This window comes from Crinia signifera, chromosome 19 (genome assembly GCF_055691185.1).
Source record: "Crinia signifera chromosome 19, ASM5569118v1, whole genome shotgun sequence".
Taxonomy (NCBI): Eukaryota; Metazoa; Chordata; class Amphibia; order Anura; family Myobatrachidae; genus Crinia; species Crinia signifera.
In genome coordinates, this window is record NC_139226.1 from 58,815,560 (window position 1) to 58,839,097 (window position 23,538).

At 45.2% G+C, this 23,538-nt stretch overlaps 1 protein-coding gene and 1 pseudogene across 3 annotated transcripts in view; both read left to right on the top strand.

Moving 5' to 3' along the window:
- LOC146042578 (galactoside alpha-(1,2)-fucosyltransferase 2-like) overlaps positions 1 to 23,538 on the top strand; it is a 273,576-nt gene that overhangs the window by 181,783 nt on the left and 68,255 nt on the right. The window lies entirely within an intron of this gene.
- LOC146044389 (5S ribosomal RNA) lies at positions 10,727 to 10,844 on the top strand (annotated as a pseudogene).

Here is a 23,538-nt window from a genome sequence, read left to right on the forward strand (position 1 = left end):
TGTGCACTGCAGGGTGGGCGGAGGCAGATGTAACTTGTGCAGAGAGAGTTACATTTGGGTAAGTTATTTTGTTTCTGTGCAGGGAAAATACTGGCTGTTCTATTTTTACACTGCAGTATACAGTGGGTACAGATGGGGCAGGTCTCATCATTGCAGGGGATGGCGATGGCGACGCCAGCCGCCATCCCCCGCCACCTGCCATCTGTGAGATGCGCACGCGTCCCCTTCCGACGGCGCTTCCCCCGGGTCACCGCCGGCTTGTCGGCGGTCACCCGGGGTCCCCACCGCCTCCCTGCACATCCCCTAACTCTGTCCGTCTCCCTGAAGCGGAGACGGACAGGGTTCCCGTCGCCCCGCGATGGAAACTGAGACGCGCGTGAGACACATGCGCGTCTCAGTCAGATGGCGAGCCGGGCTGCTGGCGGATCGCCAGTGGTGACGTTCTGGCGATTCACCAGCAAAGAAGAGCCCGGCCCCATCTGTATCACTTTGAAGCAAAACCCCAGCCAAATCTAATAGAATAGAATAGAATAGAATAGAATCCCTTTATTCGTCTCACAATGGAGAAATTTCAGTGTTACAGCAAGGTTCAAGTACAGATAAGAGTAGTAGCATAATAATAAGAACACACATAATAAGATAAGATCCAAACAATATAACTCAAGAATCTAGGAACATGCAGGTCTTCTTCAGACCATGACAGTTGTACATTCTAATTGCAGCCGGAAGGAACGATCTGCGATATCTCTCCGTTGAGCATCGAGGGTGAAGCAACCTATCACTGAAAGTGCTACACAGATCTGTCAAAACGTTTTTGAGCGGGTGTGAAGCATTATCCAATAATGATGTCATCTTGTTGATCATTCTCCTCTCACCCACAACCTTTACAGAATCCAAAGGCATTCCTAGGACAGAACTGGCCTTCCTTACCAGTCTGTTTAGTCTCTTATTGTTGGCTGTTGAAATACTGCTGCCCCAGCAGACCACTCCATAGAATATGGCCGATGCCACTACACAGTTGTAGAAGGTCTTCAGGAGTTCTCCCTGCACTCCAAAGGATCTCAGTCTCCTCAGCAGATAAAGTCTACTCTGCCCCTTCCTATACAGAGCAGCAGAATTATCAGACCAGTCCAGTTTATTGTTAAGGTGAAAAAACAGATACTTGTAAGTTCTTACGATCTCAATATCCATTCCCTGAATGCTCACAGGAGTTGGGGGGGTATGCTGACGTTTCCTGAAATCAACTACCAGCTCCCTAGTTTTCCTCGTATTAAGTTGAAGATGGTTCCCCACACACCAGGTAGCAAAGTTCTGCACAAGTTCTCTGTACTCCCTATCGTCCCCATCCACGATAAGGCCCACAATAGCAGAGTCATCAGAGAACTTCTGTAGATGACAGGTTGATGAATTGTATGTGAAATCTGCAGTATAGAGAGTAAAGAGAAATGGTGCCAAAACTGTTCCCTGCGGCGCCCCTGTACTACAGATAGGGTGGCCAATCCCGGGATCGGGATCCGCGGGATCCCGGGATTTGGCCCCCAAAACACCGGGATTTCAATCCCGGGATTGGAGTTTCCAATCCCGGGATTTCGGGATTAGACTGCGCATGCGCAGTCTAATGCCGGGCAGCGTCTGAGCGGGTGCTCAGCAGCTGCCCGGCTTCTCCCGTCCCGGGCAGCGCGGCTCTGCGCAGCGTGACGACGTCAGAGGTCACGCTGCGCAGGCCGCACAGGCTGTCTGCCTCCATACTGTTCCAGCCTGCCCAGGACCAGCCCGCCCAGCCGTCCTGTCACCGGACCAGCCCGTCCACCCAGCAGCGGACCTGCCGGCACACCACCATGCCACCAGTGGACCAGCCCGGTCTCCATCACCCCGGCTCGCCCACCCACCCGGCCGCACCACGCATCTGTAAGTAAATATGCGGGGCGGCCGAGGTGGGTTTTTAATAGTAGGGAAGCCAATCCCGGGATCCCGGGGATCCCGGGATTGGGCATTTTTCAATCCCGAATTCCGGGATTGAAAAAATGCCCCGGGATTGGCTTCCCTAACTACAGATAATAGTATCGGACTGGCACTCCTTGGTCCTCACATACTGTGGACGGTTTGTAAGGTAATCCAGGATCCAGGTGATTAGATGATGATCCACCCCCGAGTCAACCATTTTCTCCCCCAGGAGCATGGGCTGAATGGTATTAAAAGCACTGGAGAAGTCAAAGAACATTATTCTCACGGTGGCCCCAGCTCTCTCCAGATGAGGCAGGGCCCTCTGCATCAGATGTATGACAGCATCATCCACACCAATTCCAGGCTGATAAGCAAACTGCAATGGGTCCAATGGGTAATTCTCTCTGCACAAGTTACATCTGACCCCCCTGCAGTGCACATGGTTTTGTCCATTTGATAAGGAATTTGCGAGTGAACCAGAATAAGGACCCATGTCCTTAAACACCCCCATCCATTATTTCTCTGTGTGAAGTCATAGACTAATCATGAGTGAGCCAACAAACCAACCACATACTGTATACAACAATTTACTGCACATCAATATAGATAATTACCAATAAACGGTGTACACATAAATATTTGATATGTCCCTGATGGGGAGTTTGACTGGGGCGGTACACCTGTCAAACCGTAATTCACGTGTCCTAAGGTGAGCTCAGACAAAAACCTCCTGAGGAGGAAAAGGGCTACACGTGCACGTACTGTAAGTATGTACATACATTTGATGACTACAGTGTATGAAGACAATATACAGTATACTGTACATGGAATAGGAAAGATTTACAGCAATGTGAAAACCTAGTCAGACAAAGTTCATCTAAAAGACTTTATCATTAATCAGTTAACATTAACGTCAGTATCTTGTTAGCCGCAATCGCTGAGGCTGGCCGGGGGCTACCTAATAAGCCCCGAAAAGCTTGTGTGTGTCCTGACTTATCTCTGATTTACAGCCTGATTCAGGCTTACTCGGAAAGGGACTCATTTGGCCCAGTTCCAATGGTGGGAAGGGGAGGGAGGGGGTGGGTGGAGCGGACACCAGGCCCGGAGCAGGAAAACGGCCAGTGTTTTATGGGCATCCCAGATGTTCTCAGACACATCCCATTGCATTAGGTATGCATCACAAGGTCGACATGGGTGTAGGTCGACAGGGTCATTAGGTCAACACAAGCAATATGTCGACAGTCAAAAAGTTGACATGTGCCGACAGACCGTATTTAGGGACACGTTTATTGGGTGTACAACAACTAGGTCGACATGGGTCAAGGTCGACAGGTTATTAGGTCAACACAAGCATTAGGTCAACATGGGCAAGGTCGACAGTCAAAAGGCCGCCATGGGGGTTTTCACTGTTTTTTTTAGCCAACATGTGCCGACAGGTGGTATTTCATGCCCTACCATCCACTAGGGCAGGACCGGCCAACCTGTGGCTCTCCAGATGTTGTGAAACTACAAATCCCAGCATGCCTTGCCACAGTTTTAACACTCCCTTATAGCAAAACTGTGGCAAGGCATGATGGGATTTTTAGTTTGACAACATCTGGAGAGCCACAGATTGGCCAGGCCTGTACTAGGGCATGGTGGGAGAATAAAATAGTGTGCCCGAAGCATGGCGAATGATGCGAGGGGATGTGGTGCACTTCAAACTGTGTCCATGTCGACAGGGTCGACATTCGGGTTAAAAAAAACCATGTCAACCTTGCCCATGTTGACCTAATGTCCTGTCGACCTTGACCCATGTCAACCGAATGCTTGTCAACCTACTGTAGTTGTTGTAGACCAAACGATCCCAACCTGGTATTTCATGCCCTACCATCCACTAGGGCAGCGGTCCTCAAACTATTTTGCTCTGGGACCCCGCCAGACAATAAAAATGATTACGGGACCCCAGCAAGTTACCACAGAATGGTCACACACATGTGTGGTCAGCAGACAGGCAGCACATGTCCCGGGCCTCTGTAGCCATCCATCAGCTCAAATCCTTTAATGGCGGCACCTGAGCCCTCCCCCCCCCACGCTGCACCCCAAGATGTAGTCTTAGCCAGCCAAAGAGCAGCGGCAGTGCAACAGCAGGAAACTACAATTCCCAGATTCATAGGAGCCGCTTATCAAAAACTGGTACAATCGGTACAGTTCAATTTAGCCGGTACATACCTCCATCCATACTTGCCTACTTTCGATTTCACCTCTCCGGGAGAAGCCCGCATAGGTAACACGTTGGGGGCGGGGGCAAAGCTGACATCACATGGCCCCGCCCCCATTTGCGAATACTCCTGCTGAATTAGGCCCAGTGATGATAATAAATAAACAAGCTTATATCTACAATACCAGGAAGGGCGTCTTTAACGGGATGCAGTCAAAATCCCGACTGTCAAAATCCAGAATGGGTCAAAATACCGACAAGGACAAAATCCCGACATAGACAAAATGTTTCTGCGGTTCACTTGCAACTGTGTCCATGTGTCGACATTCGGGTAAAAAAACAGTGAAAAAAACCATGTCGACCTCGCACCTGTAGACTGTTTCACCTGTACATTGTATATGTCGGGATTTTGACCCTGTCGGGATTTTAAATGTCGGGATTTTGTCCTTGTCGGGATTTTGTCCATGTCGGGATTTTGTCCTTGTCGGGATTTTGTCCTTGTCGGTATTTTGACCCATTCGTGATTTCGACCCTGTCGGGATTTTGACCGTCGGGATTTCATACCGAATCCTCTTTAACAGTAACCAGCAAATGGTGATGCCGTTTGAATACTGCTTACACAACTTGCTGCTCCCTGCTAAAGACAAGTTATATGAAGTAAACCAATCAGAGTGAAAGAACATGTGTCTGCGCTTATTACAGAAAGACGTTTGCTTTGTTTTGAAAACCAAAATCTTTGAAAAAAAAAAATCAAGTATCACCATTAGCAGGGAACAGTATTTATGTGGGTGACTACAGTAATATAGAAACTCCCACTGATGAACATAGCTTCTTCATCCAGTATATATGCTGTGGTTAGATAGCATATAATGTGCTTTGCAAACAGGATAAGGTTTCTCATGAAAAGTGATGATCCAGTGAAGCTGGAATCACTCGTTCCTCCTTATTCTTGGGACGTTTTCTGCAGCTGAAAACACCTGAAGCTTTTATGTTGCATCGTCTTGTATTTCAGGTACTATTTTTGTGGTGTATTGTGACTTTTATGCTATTTTATGTCAGAGGGTTGTCGCTGTGAAGCAAAAAAGGATAAAGGACCGCATGAGTCACAGTGAAGGACAAACGCGAGTCACATTATTTGAGAACTTTTTCATAAACATAATCTGCGAGTTAGAGTTTTTCTAACGGGAGTCATATTCTTGTTATTGGTATGTAAAATTATATTAGTGATCTATACGTTCTAGTGTAAAACATCTCATGACTTGTGTTTTACAACTGCTTAAATAGTACATTTGTCGTTTTTCAGAAAAGTTCCATCACAGATTTTTTATTTAGAGGTGACTAATTTTTAACAGACCTGACATATGTGCCCATAATATAGCTAGAAGATGAAGTGCTCTAGTATTCACTGAAGCAAAAACTTTCATTTCTTCTGGAGATTATTAATGATTGCTTATTATTACCATGATCATGTTATTAGTGTTTTATCACAGAGGCAGCTGCTACAACAAAAATACAGAGAAGTAGAGTGTCAGCATTCCGCTACTCCATTTATATCTAAACAGAAAGCATTTATTCTCGTAATGAAGCATTTTTTTAGTATCTCTGTTTGCTAATTCCATCCTGGGGCCTACACACATAGGCCCTTATTCTAGTTGACTTGGACGGATGCGTATTTCAAATGGCCGCCTACCGTATGGATCGCTCACGCTGTCCGAATGCGGTAAGACGCCGAGCGAACAGACCGCGAGTGGATGTTACATGTGAACACCTCCCCCATTTGTGGGACCCTCCCCCATCCTCCGATAGTCGCCGACCATCGAATGATGGACCGAGCGGTCAGGCAACCCCGAGTGCTCCAGACCACTCGCACATTTTTCCGTGTGAAATGGGCGGGCAGCAGACATCCGGCTATGTCAGCTGTCTGCCACCCACATGTGCATCACGGCCGGATTACCATACATACGCCCAGCATTTTAAAGGGAATGCCCGTATGCATATGGTAATGGGACCAAACAGCCCTTCACGCCCCTCTCCACCTCCTGCTCGGATGGATCCGTACAATCCTTTTCTGCACGTAATTCACGCCATGTTCGGACGTGCGAGGCACATGCAAAAACACAATGCACCGGACATCCGACCGAACACGCAACCATCCGACTCAATTAGAATAAGGGCCATAGTGAGTGAGGAGAATGATCTGAGCATTGCTAGATACTGTAGCTCAGATTAGGGATAGCCATTATTGCCATCAATGGCAATAGTGCAAATGACCATCTATAGTGTTAAACTATCCAATGGATGACCATCAATTTTTTTACCTATCGATAGTCATCCATTGTTTTTTACTGATTGGCCTGTAAGCCAATCAAAACACAGGGGTGAGGCTTTGCGGGAGTAGAGGGCGGAGCTAAGCTCCGTGTCCGGACACTTTGGAAAAAAAAGCAAATGCAAAACATTGGTTTTGCTGTGCCATCGATGGAGGGAAACCAGATATTTTTCTGCCAGTTAAAACAAAATGCATTTGCAGACACAAGACTCTTAAGGGCACCATACATTGCTGCGACATCTCTGAGGACAGTAGTCTCAGCTGATCCCGCTTGAACCGCCCGGCAGCTTTCCGGACGCAGATTCTTTTGCATATGATGTATCGTATGCGACTGCAGCAAGTGCTGCTGGATCCTGCCAGATCCCATATATCTACAGTGCAGCACTTGCGATGTAGGGGCTACGATACGATGCGCAAGGTTCCCCGCATCGGATCAAATCTAAAACACCTGATTTCTTGGCTTGATGCGTCGGAATCAGGTGAAATTGAGCAAAATCTAATAAGTGTATGGCCAGCTTCAGAGGCCTACTTGGTATAAAGCTGCGTACACACGGGGGGCGATTATTGCAAATATTGCTGGAAATATGGTCGCTGAGCGACCATATTGCCAGCGATGGGAGTGTGAAACCGGAGTACCCATAGGAAACCCACGCAATTACGGGGAGAATATACAAACTCCGCACAGTTATGGCCATGGTGGGAATCAAACTGGAAAAATAGCAGTTAAGCTGGGGCCACACATAGCGGCCAAGTGGATTCAGTTCTACAGACCCGCTTGGCCGGAAGGAGCCAGCACAATGGCTCCTATGCAAGCGCCCTTACATATGTGGCAGGTACCGCAGTCACCGGTTTCTACCGCAAGTACACATTACACTAATTGAGAGTCTATGTCGACAGGTGTCAACTTTGACTCCCCCAAATATTCCCAAAGGTCCCTTTGAGAAAGTTGCCAAAGCGCAACGAAACGCGTCAGGTTAACCCTTGTCTGTTCTTTAACCACCATTTGGATACCTACCATCACCCCTTGAACCAGCTACTAGCCATATTTACGGATCCAGCAATTCCACGCTGACACCCCTAACCTGGATGTACAAATTGGGAACTCTTACCTGCTTACTTCTGGAGCCTCTTTCATCCCTGCAGTGAGGTATTTACATCTTGCCCACCAGTGAAATCAGAGACCAAGGCCTCCAGCAGGACCAACTGGATCCCCACAAGTACAAGTTAATCCGGACTTCCACCCTCCTCCGTCCCACCCTGCCTCATTCCACATTGGGACTTAAAAAAAAAAAAAACCAACAAGTAGCAACATCTTGGAACAAGCGGGACTCACTTAAGTATCCTACCTTTATTTTTCATATATACTGACAAGTGGTGTACTGTATGCCTTAATATACCAAAGCAAAAACTATCAGTCTTTTAGATGTAAAAATAACGTGCATTGTATTGAATGTGTTTTTCATTTGTTGTGATAATTAAATGTCTTTTTACTTTGTGATACCCAATTGATCAAATTCATTTTTATTTAGTGTGTAATTACACCTTGGCGCTCTACACAAACTTTCTGTTTGTTTTTTCCTGTAGGAGAGGGATTGTAAGATGAGATCATAACAGTGCATTCAGGGGAAAAAAAGTGGTTCACCTCATATGGTGGCGTGAAGGATGGCATATGCCAGTGGGGCCAAACTCTGGATAGCTTTGCTTGTTTGGGACGAGCGGTGAGATAAATGGCTGCTGTGTCCATGGCATGTACCAGAGCCACATTTGCACACAATATATGAGCCCAGGTGTACATATATATATATATATATATATATATATATATACACAGTATATATATTCTATTGTATTTTTGACATACTTTATAAACCCAAAACCCCTGCGTATACATTCGTATGACAGGAAAGGCACCCCACCGCACGTCACTGATTATGGCACCCGAGTGAACCACATGTCTCTACCAGCCCTTACTACACCCATAGGTTACTGGCAGGCTCCTTCTGTGTCTCAACAAGGAATATCCTTACAGCGCTGATCGTTTGTAGATCAAGAAATATATCATCCAAGAGATATCTATTTCAGGCTTGCGCAGCTCTCCTTATGTAGGGCTCTTCCAACTAGCCCAAACTGTAAAGCATAGAGAAATAGAAAAAAAGGAGGCGCACCATAGTGTAGTATCTCAATTTTTAAAAACAACAATCCTTTACTTGATGGATTAAAAACACTCACAGGAGTAAACGTGTTATATTGCTATAACACAAATATCGCATAAAAACACAGTGTATCACAGTATATCACTGCATCAGTGGCAAACACGTCTTTCCAGCCTGGCTCCAGGACCTCGCCGCGTCACAACGTCACCGCATCACGACCAGCGTCCTCTCAGCTCCGCCCAAACGCGTTTCGTCCTATCAGGACTTCGTCAGTGGGTGTGTTTGATTCATGCACTTGCGTGCATATTTATAGCAGTGGTGATTGGTAATTATTAGTATCACGTCATTAGGAGCGTTGCCTTATGGGAGTGCCGAGTTTGTTTTTCGCTAGAAGGGAGACATACTAAACTCATTAGTTATTCTATTCACGTGGTATATCTAAAGGTAGTTACGGCGGCCATTTTCTTGATGATTTTGTCCCCATTTTACAAGGCGGCCATGTTATATTGCTATTTAGCACGGCATTTCCATTAGGCAGCACCCTTACGCTGTTTACCATAGCGCTATAATTTGTTGTGATAATTAAATGTCTTTTTACTTTGTGATACCCAATTGATCAAATTCATTTTTATTTAGTGTGTAATTACACCTTGGCGCTCTACACAAACTTTCTGTTTGTTTTTTCCTGTAGGAGAGGGATTGTAAGATGAGATCATAACAGTGCATTCAGGGGAAAAAAGTGGTTCACCCCATATGGTGGCGTGAAGGATGGCATATGCCAGTGGGGCCAAACTCTGGATAGCTTTGCTTGTTTGGGACGAGCGGTGAGATAAATGGCTGCTGTGTCCATGGCATGTACCAGAGCCACATTTGCACACAATATATGAGCCCAGGTGTACATATATATATATATATATATATATATATATATATATATATATATATATATATATACACAGTATATATATTCTATTGTATTTTTGACATACTTTATAAACCCAAAACCCCTGCGTATACATTCGTATGACAGGAAAGGCACCCCACCGCACGTCACTGATTATGGCACCCGAGTGAACCACATGTCTCTACCAGCCCTTACTACACCCATAGGTTACTGGCAGGCTCCTTCTGTGTCTCACGGACGGTCACAGGAAGTGTAAGAAGGTCACAGCTCCCACACACCATGAGCTGTATATGCTGTTTTACCCACATTTACTTCATGTCTATCAATTGTGACTACTGCCAGCAACCTTTAATGTGTGATTTCCTAGCAATAATGAGCACATCATTGTAAATAGATAATCAGTACCTATCTATTGCAAATAATGGGGCAGATGTATTCAGCTTGGTGAAGAGATAAAGTGGAGATAAATTGGAAGGTGATAACGCACCAGCCAATCAACTCCTAACTGTCATTTTTGAAACATAGTTGATTGGCTGGTGCATTATCACCTCCTACTTTATCTCCACTTTATTTCCACTTATTCACTATTCAATGCTGTTGTTAACGACAAGCTAAGGATGTCAGATTCGACTTTCTTGAAAGTCAGATCTGTTTTGTTGGAAACGGATGTGGATTGTCGAATTCACAACCCTTTTCCGACAATTAACGTCAATTTTCACCAATTTCAGGACTTTTCTGATTCTTTGGTACATGGAATACGTGTCGGAAGGTGGCTAGAACGGTCAGGATTCCGACTGTTGGGACATTCTGACAATCGGAACACTGGATCAAATACCCCCTTTATCTATTCAACAGGCTTAATACATATGCCACAAAGTTGCGAGAAGTGATAAGAGCCAGTGTAAAAGTCATATGGTATCAGTGAATTGTGTGTTTTCTTCCTCATTTGACCAGCAAGGGGTATGCCCTATCTCTCACCAGTGAATTGATGCTAATTGCACATTGCTGACCGCAGAAGTAGGTGCATCTTAACAACCCAGTCTATTATCATTATGCTGTGCTTCTCAAGCACTCTCTCCTTTGGTTATAACGGATGTCAATCTCTGGAACAGAGATAATACCTTAAACTAGCATAAGTGCTGTTCTGTCCATTGCAACTATTTATATAGCCTTGCACTCTCATTTGTACTGACCTTATCAATTACTGCCACACATCACTGGATTGCCCAATCTCGTTTGATCTTGGAAGCTAAGCAGTGACAGGCCTGGTCAGTTCTTGGATGGGAGACTACCAAGGAATACCTGGTGCAGTAAATTAAAGGATCTTCAAAGTATAACAGCAGATGTAAAGGGGCTACCATCTATTTGAGCTCATTACCCAATTCACACGGGGTTAATTATTACAGGTAGCACCCCAGAAGAAGTTATTTATCGATAATATACTTTACTAACTAGGATCACACTACATCTGTGGAGTAACTGGGTTAACAATATGTCTCTGAGTTCCTAGGTATTACGGTAAAGGAGTGGGTTTGTGGGAGCCGCACAAGGTTATGTAGTGGACGTTTGGTACCCTGGTATGGGAGAAAGTGTACGTTCTTGCTGGTGGTGCTCCCCTGAGTCCGTAATAATTGCAAAAAAAAGGAGAGGGAAAGTGGACTCTTTTTGTGGGGCACTCTTTGAGATATGAATTATTAAAACTTAACTTTTATTAACTTTATTCCATAAGATATTCTTGGACTGACACATAGGTGGATGTCCAACAAACAATGAAGACAGGTACAAACAAAACATACAAAGATTGCAGTGAGCTTGGCAAAAAATATGCTATGCAATGCGAATGAAAAAGGATGAGTTCTAGTAAAGTGGAACTAACTCGTGGGGTTCAATAAATTTGATATAGAGTTTTGTTCACTAGAACTCAAATTATAAGGATGTGCCTAGTCTGGCAATTAGCTATTTTGACTAGGGATCGTTTGAAGGGAAATGTAATGGTAAAAGGGTGGTGTTCCCATGTTTGACTGCGGTGTATTAAAGACACCTACACCTAGGCTTATACGATGGTCGCACAACCTGTTGGAGCACAGGATCTGCTCACGATTCAATTCCGATCTGTATCCAGTTGAAGGCGTAGTTTTCAAATTCTGACTGCAGGTAGGATCTGCAAAACGACCAAACGTCCAGCGGGGACACGCATCGGATCGGAATCGGATCTAAAACATGCCAAAACATGCCCAATTTACATACAATCGGTCGAGATTGTGTCGAAAGTGGGGGAATTGAGGCCAAATCCTTCTGGTAAATCCACAAAAGATCTGTGGTTAGTTCTCCAGGATGTTTGGAACAACTTCCCTGCTGAGTTCCTTCAAAAACATTGTACAGGTCTATACCTAGAAGAAATGATGCTGTTTTGAAGGCAAAGAGTTTCCTATAACTTTAGCACAGTACTGTATGTTGGCATGTATGTGGCAAAAGGGGTTCATGGCTGCACATTTGGTGGTCTTGCCTCTGTATACAACATTACTGGAAAGAGGTTCATGATATGATCAAAAAAATAGTTGGTGCTTCTATGTCAACATCCACTACCCTCCCAGCTTCACTCATCCTGAGACCAGCATTTAAATTGGTCACTTACATTTTAAGCACAACTACAGTAAATGCCAAATTGTCTCTCTGTGAACCCCCCCGCCGTCTTTTATTCATAACACACCTACTCACTTACTCACCTACTATACTGTAAGTACCTGTATCTGGACATTTTGGACACATTACTTTAAGGCCAAAACCCTCTGTGAACCAGGGCCGGATTAACAATGGGCCTGATGGAGCTATAGCTCCAGGCCCACTCTCCAAATAGGCCCATTTTCCCCTCCGGCATCACAGAAGCTCCAGGTTGATCTCAGTCTAACCCAAATCACTGGGCCTTCAATCTGATACCGGGTCCATATGGGTTCATTGGTTCTAGAGATATTGCGGGGAAACCTATTTTTTTTTTCATTTCTGAAATGTAATTTCATGGCTGTTCATGTTGTTTGAGGACAGATTTCTCTGGAACCAAACAGCCCAGTTTCACGGGACCAAAATCATTCGAAGCCTACATGTTCCAAAGATATAGCTGGTTGTTTAAAGGGGGGCAGGGTGTTTTTTTCTCACCCTCACACCAGAAAATGCAGGGACTAGGCTGGTGTAAAAGGGGCCAGTTTGGGAATGTCCCTGCATGATCCTTGTACCATATTCCTGTGTAAGTCCCTGCATTTTCTGGTGTGAAAGGGGTATTATTTCAAATAGCCAGGCCATGCAGTGCTCTGAATACAGCCGGGGAGCCCCCTGCCCTCTGCCCGGCTGTCAATGGCTGTCATTTCTGCCCGGCGGAGGCTGTCCACCAGTTACCACGAGCATGTATTCCCCCTTGGTAATGAGCATGTATACCCCCTTGGTAATGAGCATGGAACCCCTGGCAATGAACATAGGTAAGCCACACTTATGCAGCATAATTTTTAATAGGCATTATGGTGTTTGGCATAATATGTAATGGAGATTATGGTGTGTGGCTTATTAAGTAATGGGCATTATGGTGTAAATTTGTATGCCCCTATTTATGAAGCATATTGTGCATTATTGCTCAATCTGTTTGGTATACTGCAGGCATGTCCAAACTATGGCCCTCTAGCTGTTGCCACAGTTTTGCTATTAGGGAATGCTAAAACTATGGGGGTTATTCTAGTTCGCTCTTTCTGACAAAATCCTTCTTAGATGGACAAAACAATGTGCACTGCGGGTGGGGCAGATGTAACTTGTGCAGAGAGAATTAGATTTGGGTGGGGTTTTTCTTCAAAGTGAGATCTATATTGAAGTGTAAAATCATGCAGTCAGTATTTTCCCTGCACAGAAACAAAATAACTCACCCAAATCTAATTCTCTCTGCACATGTTACATCTGCCCCCCTGCAGTGCACATGGTGTGGTCCATCTAAGAAGGATTTTGTCAGAAAGAATGAACTAGAATAAACCCCTATGTCAAGGCATGCTGGGACGTGTAGTTTCACAACAGCTGGAGGGCCACTGTTTGGACATGCCTGGAAAAGTGTGTATTTTGGCTCAATCCATGTGGCAAAATGTGAATTTTGCCTTAATCCATGTGCCATAGTGTGAATTTTGGCTCAATCGGTGTGAATTTTGGCTCATTCCATGTGGCATAATGTGAAAGAGGCAAGTACAGTATAAGGGGGTTACTAATGTGTTGCATGATTTGTATATGGGGTATATGGTGTGGTAAACTTAGGTGACCACATAAAAGGTGCTGAAATGTTGTCTACCAAGTTTCGGCTTTCAGTATTTTTTTTATGACTGGAGTGCCGCCTCACCCCGCAAGTATCTTAGAACATCAGTGTCATGCTGGTGCACCTTTGGAGTGCACCCGCCAATATATCTCCCTGCATTTTTCCTATGCCAGCCCCCTGCCTTTTCCAGGCATATATAATTAGTTAAAAGTATTTACACAAATACAGACACACCCATGAGTAGACCACCCAACCAGTACACTGGTCACGCTCCCACACATTATTAGGTGCTGGCCACAACCCCTATTATTGCGCATAATAGGCCCTTGATCATTTTGAGCTCCAGGCCCATTTAGACCTTAATCTGGCTCTGCTGTGAACTATATAGCTTTATCCTTCTCTCTATTCACATTCATTGTAGGTGATATAACCTACCAACTGGCTTCACCTCTCCCCTATTCTTTTTAGTGTCCCACTCCCTCACGTGTTTATCTTTGCACTGATTGTAATTTACTCTTCCCATATTCTATAACTATCACAAAATCCTACTTAACTAAATGAGAACAAACTATTTTTGCTCATGTTCAAATAACCTCTTTTTATGTGTGATTGCTCCTAACTGCACGTATTTTTTTTTTATTGGTACTTGTGAGTTATCCGGGCTGCCGATTTTTTCATCGCGCCCGAAATCGTGGGCATCGCGTCGGTCGTGGCCGTTATAAGGAGCCGCGACGCGATGCCCACGATTTCCCATAGACAGTAATGTTAAAAGACACGATGGACCCGATTTCCCATAGACAGTAATGTTAAAAGACGCGATGGACCCGATTTCCCATAGACAGCAATGTTAAAATAAAATTACAATGTGAAATTGGCCAATATGTTTTTAAAAAAAATGTTTCATGGCCCCCCACCACCGTTAACGCCACCCCGCTATTGACGCCAACCCGAAGCGTGGCGAGCGCAGCGAGCCCGCGAGGTGCGGCGATACGCGTCCTCCGACCTTTTCATGCCCTACTATCCACTAGGGCGTGGAGTGAGAATAGAATAGTGTGGCGAGCGCAGCGAGCCACCGAGCCCGAAGCGTGGCAAACGCAGCGAGCCCCGCGAGGGGACGCGGACACCTTCACAGGTATCAGCATGCCCTTGCGGGCTTCACAGGTGTCCGCGTCCCCTCGCGGGGCTCGCTGCGCTCGCCACGCTTCGGGCTCGGTGGCTCGCTGCGCTCGCCACACTATTCTATTCTCACTCCACGCCCTAGTGGATAGTAGGGCATGAAAAGGTCGGAGGACGCGTACCGCCGCCCCTCTCGGGCTCGCTGCGCTCGCCACGCTTCGGGTTGGCGTCAATAGCGGGGTGGCGTTAACGGTGGTGGGGGGCCATGAAACATTTTTTTTAAAAACATATTGCCCAATTTCACATTGTAATTTTATTTTAACATTGCTGTCTATGGGAAATCGGGTCCATCGCGTCTTTTAACATTACTGTCTATGGGAAATCGGGTCCATCGTGTCTTTTAACATTACTGTCTATGGGAAATCGTGGGCATCGCGTCGCGGCCCCTTATAACGGCCACGACCGACGCGATGCCCCCGATATCGTGTCTTTTAACATTACTGTCTATGGGAAATCGGGGGCATCGCGTCGCGGCCCCTTATAACGGCCACGACCACGATTTGGAGCTAAATCGTGGGCATCGCGTCGGTCGGGTGTCCTTAAGTTAACTAAACTTAAGGACAAAATCGGCAGCCCGGATAACTCACAAGTACCTTTTTATTATTTCAATGTCATTTTGTCAATACTAGTAATATTCCATGATGCGGATTTTAATAGTTTTTTTTTCCTTTAATTGTATAATAAACAAAAAATTATAGAAAAGTATTTAAAAAAAAAAAAAACAATAAAAGATATATACTAGGACAGAGCTCAGCACAAACCCCCTTTTCTCAATAAAAGATACATAATCAGAGTTACTGTATGTACAGTATAATATAGTAAAGTGAATGAACTGACTAATGAACAACCTTGAACTGATACAGTAATTTGAAACCCTTTACATACAGGGTGCTCGGATGCTGCAGTGAGATACTATACTGGGTGATAAACTGGTTATGGAATTTTTATGATGTTCAATCTAAAAAAAACCTGTAACAAACTATTTAGTAAACTCTTGCGATTGTCAATGAACCTGATTAAATCTGAACTATACTGTATTAAAGATTACACATAGAATAAACACATATTAGTACCACTAAAACACAAGCAATTAAGTACGTCCCCCGATCCTCCCCTTATATAAACCAACCCTATAAACCCTAATTACTGTACAAAATAAAAATATCATATCGGAATAGGTATGTAAACAGGACTACTGTATAAGGTGTGGAACAAAATATCTCCGACCCAATATGATGGCACTTCTTGTTGTTTACGATTAAACTGTTACTATTATATATGAGAAGTGAGCGATTCAATATGTAACTGTAATTCAATATGTAACTGTAATTTAAGAAACCAGCATCGGGCACTTGTAGGGTGGCCAATCCCACGATCGGGATCGGCGGGATCCCAGGATTTGGCCCCTAAAACGGAGAGTTTCCAATCCCGGGATTTTGGGATTATACTTTGGGGGGGGGGGGGTTTGCTTTAGGGAAGCATTTTTCAATCCCGAATTCCGGGATTTAAAAAAATGCTCCGGGATTGGCATCCCTAGGCACTTGGTCCGGTACTGTTTCCAAAAATACACAGCACAACCCAATGTTATTTTTTATTTCTATTTTTTTCTACCAAAACAATCAGCTGGGCACCCACCGCCCAGGGGTGCCGGGGACAGCTCCGGGCTTCTTCAGCCGTGGACATGTGAAGCTTTTAGGGGCCCCCCTTTATTGGGGGGTCCCCACTCCCCCAGGGACCCCATTCAGGGCTGACCAGCCAGGGTGTTAATGTTATGGACAGGAGACCATGTATAAAATGTGCCCCTGGCTGTGGCATTACACCACTGGCTGTTGGAGCCCAGTGCTGGTTCTATAATATTGGGGACCTCTATTCTTTTTTGTCCGCTGTAATTTTGGAACCAGGACTGATCCAAGAGCATGCACGGTTTCTTAATATGGAGGGGGAGGGGGACCCCAGTTAATCTTTCCCCCATATTTTTTGAACCAGGGCTGGATATGATCATTTTGATTTTTATACACTTTGTGGAAAGAACCAGGCAAAGATCTCATTGATCTGCACCTGGTTCTTTCAATCTCGCCTGCCAGAAGCAGGTCTATATTTCTTGTGATTTTTGGTCATGTCTAGGTTCAAATTGCACCCGATTATATTTGCGATTTTGATGTTTTCAATGAGAAACCATCTGTAAGTGATTTTTTTTTGGGTCATGTCAAAACACGTGCGAGTTTTAGCTAAATTGCACATATTTTCTGTAAATGTGCGATTTTGGTCAATCACATGTTCTAAAATATCGCACCCTATTACATCTTGCCCCCTCTCATATGCAGTGGATGTTACCAGGTTTATAAAAATATAGGGATTTCCTAAGTATAAATTTAAAGAGAAAGATCATATGGACTAAAAGCCATATGTGCTAATCACAACATACTGTAGATACAAGAGTAGTGATCAGTATGTACATTATAAATAGTATGAAAAAGGATAACATGCATTTTTTTACCATTTTTATTATTTTTTTCCTGACCACTATTTCTATATTGTCTGGTGTTTTCAGTATTATCGGTTGATATTGATATTAGCAGTAGTGTCATTAGGGTAGGTCCGAGTGCACTGGGAACTGCAGGGCAGCCCCCAGCATCTCCCCATTCTCACTTCTGCTTGGTGTCACCATCCGGGATGATACCAAGTTAGCAAAGCAGCTTAGTTGGTGTCACCTGTTTTTTTTTGTGGTGTCACAAGCTTCAAAAGGTGATAAAATGGAGCATTATAAGCAACAAGTCTATCAGCTCCTATCTGTCATGTTATTGGCTGGGTTTGAAAATGACAGGTACAGGTAGGTGCTGATTGGCTGGCAGTTTATCACTCTCCACTTTTTGAAGCTTTATACATCTGGCTCACTGGGGACGATATGCCGTGTTATACGAGTCGCACGGCATCGCTAGAGTGGCACAATTTAGACTATATAGTGCAGATCTGCACTATATAGTGTTGCCTGCCCTCTCTATTTCACTGCCGATTTGCGCTCACACGGGAGCGCGCATCGGCAGCGCATCGGGCTCGCAAGCCCTAAAAAAGCATGTGATCAGCATGCGATATGGCTTCTGATGTTCACTATATCGGCAACATCAGAAGCCATATCTTACTGTCTGTACACACCATAAGGAGAAGTAGTTGTAGTATTTTTGGTATCAGTCTGATTCACACAGATATGAAACAATGAAACTGAATATCCGAAATATAGTGCTGAGTGTGTTTTTTCCCCCCTACTGTATATTAATCTTTGCATTCTGGAGAAACAACTAAACATGCCAGGAAATATGGGAAACTAGAGGTCACACCAAAGAAAGAAGAAGCATAGTATTTAAATGCAATGCGCTGAAACATGCCTAGTGAATGCAATGCAATCGTGTAGGGCTGTAAGAAAACCTAAAACAAGCGCGGAATCTAGAAGCACTGACATGCGGTACCCTTGCAACCCCTAGAAACAAACATGTATCCACCTTGGCAATGAGCATTTAACCCACCCCCCCCCCCCCCCTGGCAACACCACTTAGGTCGACAGACATTAGGTCGACACCGTTGGGTTGACAGTTGTCCAGGTCGACATGGGTGAAGGTTGACAGGTGGCAAGGTCGACATGGCTTTAGGTCGACACAGGTTAGGTTGACAGGTTGGAAGGTCGACATTGGGTTTTCTTTACCCGAATGACGACACAGTCGACATGGACACAGTTGGAAGTCAACCGCAGCCCCTCGCATCGCTTGCTGCGCTCGCAATGCTTCGGGCACACTATTTTATTCTCCCACCACGCCCTAGTGCAGTGGTCAGGGAACTCGGTCCTCATTACCCCACGCAGTGCATGTTTTGCAGGTCTCACAGAATCACAAGTGAAATAATTAACTCCACCTGCGGACCTTATAATATGTGTCTGTGAGTAATGAGTACACCTGTGCACCTGCTGGGTTACCAGCAAAACATGCACTGTGTGGGGTAATGAGGACCGAGTTCCCTGACCACTGCCCTAGTGGATGGTAGGGCATGAAATACTGCCTGTTGGCACATGTCGGCTCAAAAAAACAGTAAAAAAAAACCATGTCGACCTTCTGACCTGTCGACTTAACCCATGTCGACCTACCGCTGTGTTGACCTAAAACCAGGTCGACCTTGACACCTGTTGACCTTCACCCATGTCGACCTATACACCTGTCGACCTAATGACTATGTGGTGTCGATAATACCACACAATAAGCATGATACTTCCCCTAGCAATGAGCATGTAATCCCCTGGCAATGATCATTTAACAAACTCCCCGCCTCCCCGGCAAAGAGCACATAGCTGCCCCCTGTCAACAAGCATGTAATCCCACCGGCAGTGAGCATGTTACCCCCATAAGAATCCCCTGGCAATGAGCAGGGAACTTCTGGCAACAAACAAGGAGCCCCTTGGAACACGCATGTAGGTAAATGGCACTTCAGGAAGCATAATGTGGGTAAGCGGCACTACAGGGGGCATTATATTTGTAAGCTGTACTAGTGGGAGCATTATGTGCGTAAGCAGCAATACAGGGGGGGGGGCATTATATTTGTAAGTGGCACTAATGAGGGCATTATATGTGTAAGCAGCACTACAGGGTTCCTGTGGGTCCCCCCAACCATGGCCCGAACTGTGCAGAGTTTGTATATTCTCCCTGTACTTGCGTGGGATTCCTCCGGGTACTCCGGTTTCCTCCCACATTCCAAAAATAATTGGCTAATTGGCTCCCAACAAATTAACCCTAGAATGTACATGTGGTAGGGAATATAGATTGTAAGCTCCACTGCGGCAGGGACCGATATGAATGTTCACATATTCTCTGTAAATTGCTGTGGAATATGTGCGCTATATAAATAACTGTTAATAAATAAATATAGGGCCGCATGCGGGAATATGAGCATGTGCAGTCTCCCTGTCGAACCCCTTCGGCGAGTATCACACTTGCCAAAGCGTTCACACATGGAGAGAAGGGGGTGGGCAAGGGCCAGCAGCAGGGGAATGCTCAGCGTTTTTAGGTGCCCCCTGGGGCCGGCATTGACCACATACATCAGCCCCCCTTTCAGCAAACTCCACAAATAATAAAAGTTCTTACTGACTTTTATAATGGAAGGGGAGAATTGATTATTTGATGGTCGGCAACCATCGAATGATTTCTCTCCCCTTCAGCCGCGTGCAAGGGGGGGGGGGAGAGAAAACAACAATGTGTTCTAGAACAACAAAGGCATGCTTCTGGTGGATGTTCTCACTAAAGAGATACTGCGACTGCTGCAAAATGACCTACACAGTGGAGAACAGACATTGGAGTTGTATCAGTGGTTTCAGAGTTTATCGCAATCAGGCAAACATACTGACATTCTGATTTATACTGTAGAAATAGACACATTAAAAATGTGTGTCCAGTCCCTGACTCATGTGATCATTTGTGTCCAGTCATGCTTGTGTGCTTTCTGTCATTAGAACACAGTTATGTACAGTATAAATAATATATGCCTGGCCCACAGCCCCAAGGCAACAGATTGTTATGATACTTAACCCCTTCAGTGGTGTGGGTTTTTTGTTTGTTTTTTAGGGAGCGCTCACCACTGGGCAAGTTTTTTGGGGGGAGTGCTCCTTAAACCCCCCCCCCCCCCCACACACACACACACTGCATTTTCCGGTGCTGAGCACTCCATCAGCTGCTGCTCGGCCCTGCCCTCGGCAGGAAGGAGGTGGGACCAGGCAGCAGGAGCCGGGCAGCGGCTGAAGCTGAGCGCATATCAGCGGCGCTGCCAGTGGCGTAACTATTACATTTCCGCTCCCCTGTCACTAATTCTTGCAGCCCCCCTCATGTACAGTCAGGACCATGAGCAGCGGGCACACCTTACCTCACCCTGTGACTGACACCAGGTAAGGGCGCACATCACCATGCTGCCCCCTCATGCCCACATCACACTTATAACTGTACTATAACTGCCGGGGGTGTTTGGATGATCATACACTGCAGTAGTGTAATGGGGCCGTCACACATCGGGATTATTAGACATTTTGTAAGCGATCTAACCAGATTGCTTAGAAAATGACCCTACATCGCCGTGTGTGTAGGGCCCTGCGCAGCGCTATCGCTGGTAGAGTAAAGAATGAGCATACAGCCAAATTTTTATGCATGTGCACGTGCATTCACCGGATGAGTGCGGGCACGGTGAACAAACTATTCGCCGGGTGCACGCACCCAACATTTCGGGTGGTGGGCTGGGAGCTTCCCATGGTAATCGCCGGGTGCCGGGGGTGGGCAGCTGAGCTCATTGGAGGTCAGCTGTCCACCCATTTCAGTCCAAAAATGCACGCATATATGTGACCTGAGAGTCACTTTATATATGCATGCAGGCACTACATCTGTTGATGGCCGCCTACCATCGAATGATGTGGGTGTTCCAGTAGCGCACGCAGGGGGGTTTCCGAGTACCCAGAAACCCCCCCCCCCAGGAGTCTAAGGGACCTAGGCTGAAAGCTGAGGATCCCCTCTTTCCAAGAGTACAAGAATTTTTTAAATCGGACCTTGGGAACCGGAGATATCTGACTTCAAAGCAGTGGTCCCCATCCAAGCCTGTTAATTGCACTTCGCAGTCAAATATTTCAGGTTCTTTCTGACTTAGAGTTTTTCTTAGAGGGTATATTCCAAAAGCTGGGACTCTCCCCCTTTGAAGGACACTAGAAGCTTGTCTCTACTGTTCCTAGAACCAGATATATCAGCCTTCCAGCAGCTGGTTACTGCTCCAGCTCCACACACCTGGTATGTAGTTTTATATGCTCATTGGCAGATTGCTCTGCCTCCTGAACTCTGATCCCCTAGTCCCTATTACCATTTAGTAGGTGGGATTTTCTAAATTTTTATTTATGTTTAAATCTAAGAAATTTATTTCCGGGAACTGGAGATATCTGCAGTCAAGCAAGTTGTCACCCACCAGAAAATTATGAGTAATAAGCCCACTCCACTATACACCCCTCCTCTGCGTATTAAACGTCCTCTACCACCCTGGAAGTTATGTATCAGGGCCCCTTCATTCAGCCCAATGCCCCCTTCTCCCACCTCATCTCCCACCATCTGTGCAGTAAAGGGGTAATTAGTGGAAATTACTGATCCAGGCCGTACATGCTGAGCGGTTGATATAATGGGGCAGATGTATTAAGCTTTAACAAGAGATAAATCCAAGGGTGATAAGGAGAGATAAACGTCCAGCCAATCACCTGCTAACTGCCATGTTGCAGCCTGTGTTTGAAAAAAGTCAGTAAGCAGCTGATTGGCTGGACGTTTATCTCTCTTATCACCCTTGCATTTATCTCTTTTTAAGTCTTAATACATCTGCCCCTATACCCCCTACCACCCGAGGGACATCAAAGCATATACTGGGTCACCTAAGTTACATAGTTACATAGTATGTAAGGCTGCGTCCATCTAGTTCAACCATCTATTGTCCATCTCCGTGCTTTGCTCCGCCCCTCTGGAAACCCCCTTCTGAAAATCCTGCGTTTGCCCCTGTGTTCCCCCGCAGCCTGCGAATGGATGTTTATGTTAAACATCCATTCGCAGCCAGTGCATGCGGACACACACTGCGAATTGGTGGCGGCCAGGCCACCATTCGCAAGGCGGGGTTTGGTGGACTCGCAAGGCTGCAAGGCTGCAAACCAATCAGAATAACCCCCTGAATCTGTTCAGACTTTTTAATTCATAAACTGTATACTGTAGATTGACAGAACATTGTATCTTTCTGATTGTTTCCACAACCGGTTCATGAAAGGCACTTTCCATACACATTTAACATTATTTGATTGGTGTGGTTTTGCAATATATGATAAAAAAATTTAAATCATCGTTTTTCTTTTTTTGTTTGGTTTCATATGGCGAAACACTATACGAGCGTAAATAATGAGCGCGCTGGGGTTACTGTTAGGGGCAGGGTTACTTCATAGTAAATAGCAAACTCAACAAAACATTGGTTTCTGCCGTTGCTACTATTTACTGTATATAGCGAAGGGTCAAATGACAAAATTGAAAACAGATGCATTGATTTTCTTATAGAACATATAACATTTGTTCCACCTAGAGTAAATGAGGAGATCCTGTTACAATCCTTTAAATAGAAAGAAGTATGCACCATAAAGGATGTTATGCCTCCAGCAAAGTCTGTGCACTAATTATATCCTAAGCAGTAAAGTGAATGGGAAACGCCTGTGTGTGACAGGGTTCAGCAGACAGGTGATTACTATGAAGAACAGGGCCATCTTAACAGAAGTATGGGCCCCCGGGCAAAGCAGTGCAGTGGGGCCCCTACCTGATATATACAAACATATATATAAATATATATATACACAATAGCTCTATTATGCTTCAATTGTCGTTACAAGAGGTTCCCATAGTATCATAATTCCACCCGACAACACACCAATGTTAACAGTTTTTCTTCTATTAGTGCGCTTATTATGTGAGATTGTGTGAGACCCATTGGATGCCACCCCCCATGGTCTTTGTTTTGTCACAGCCATTTTCT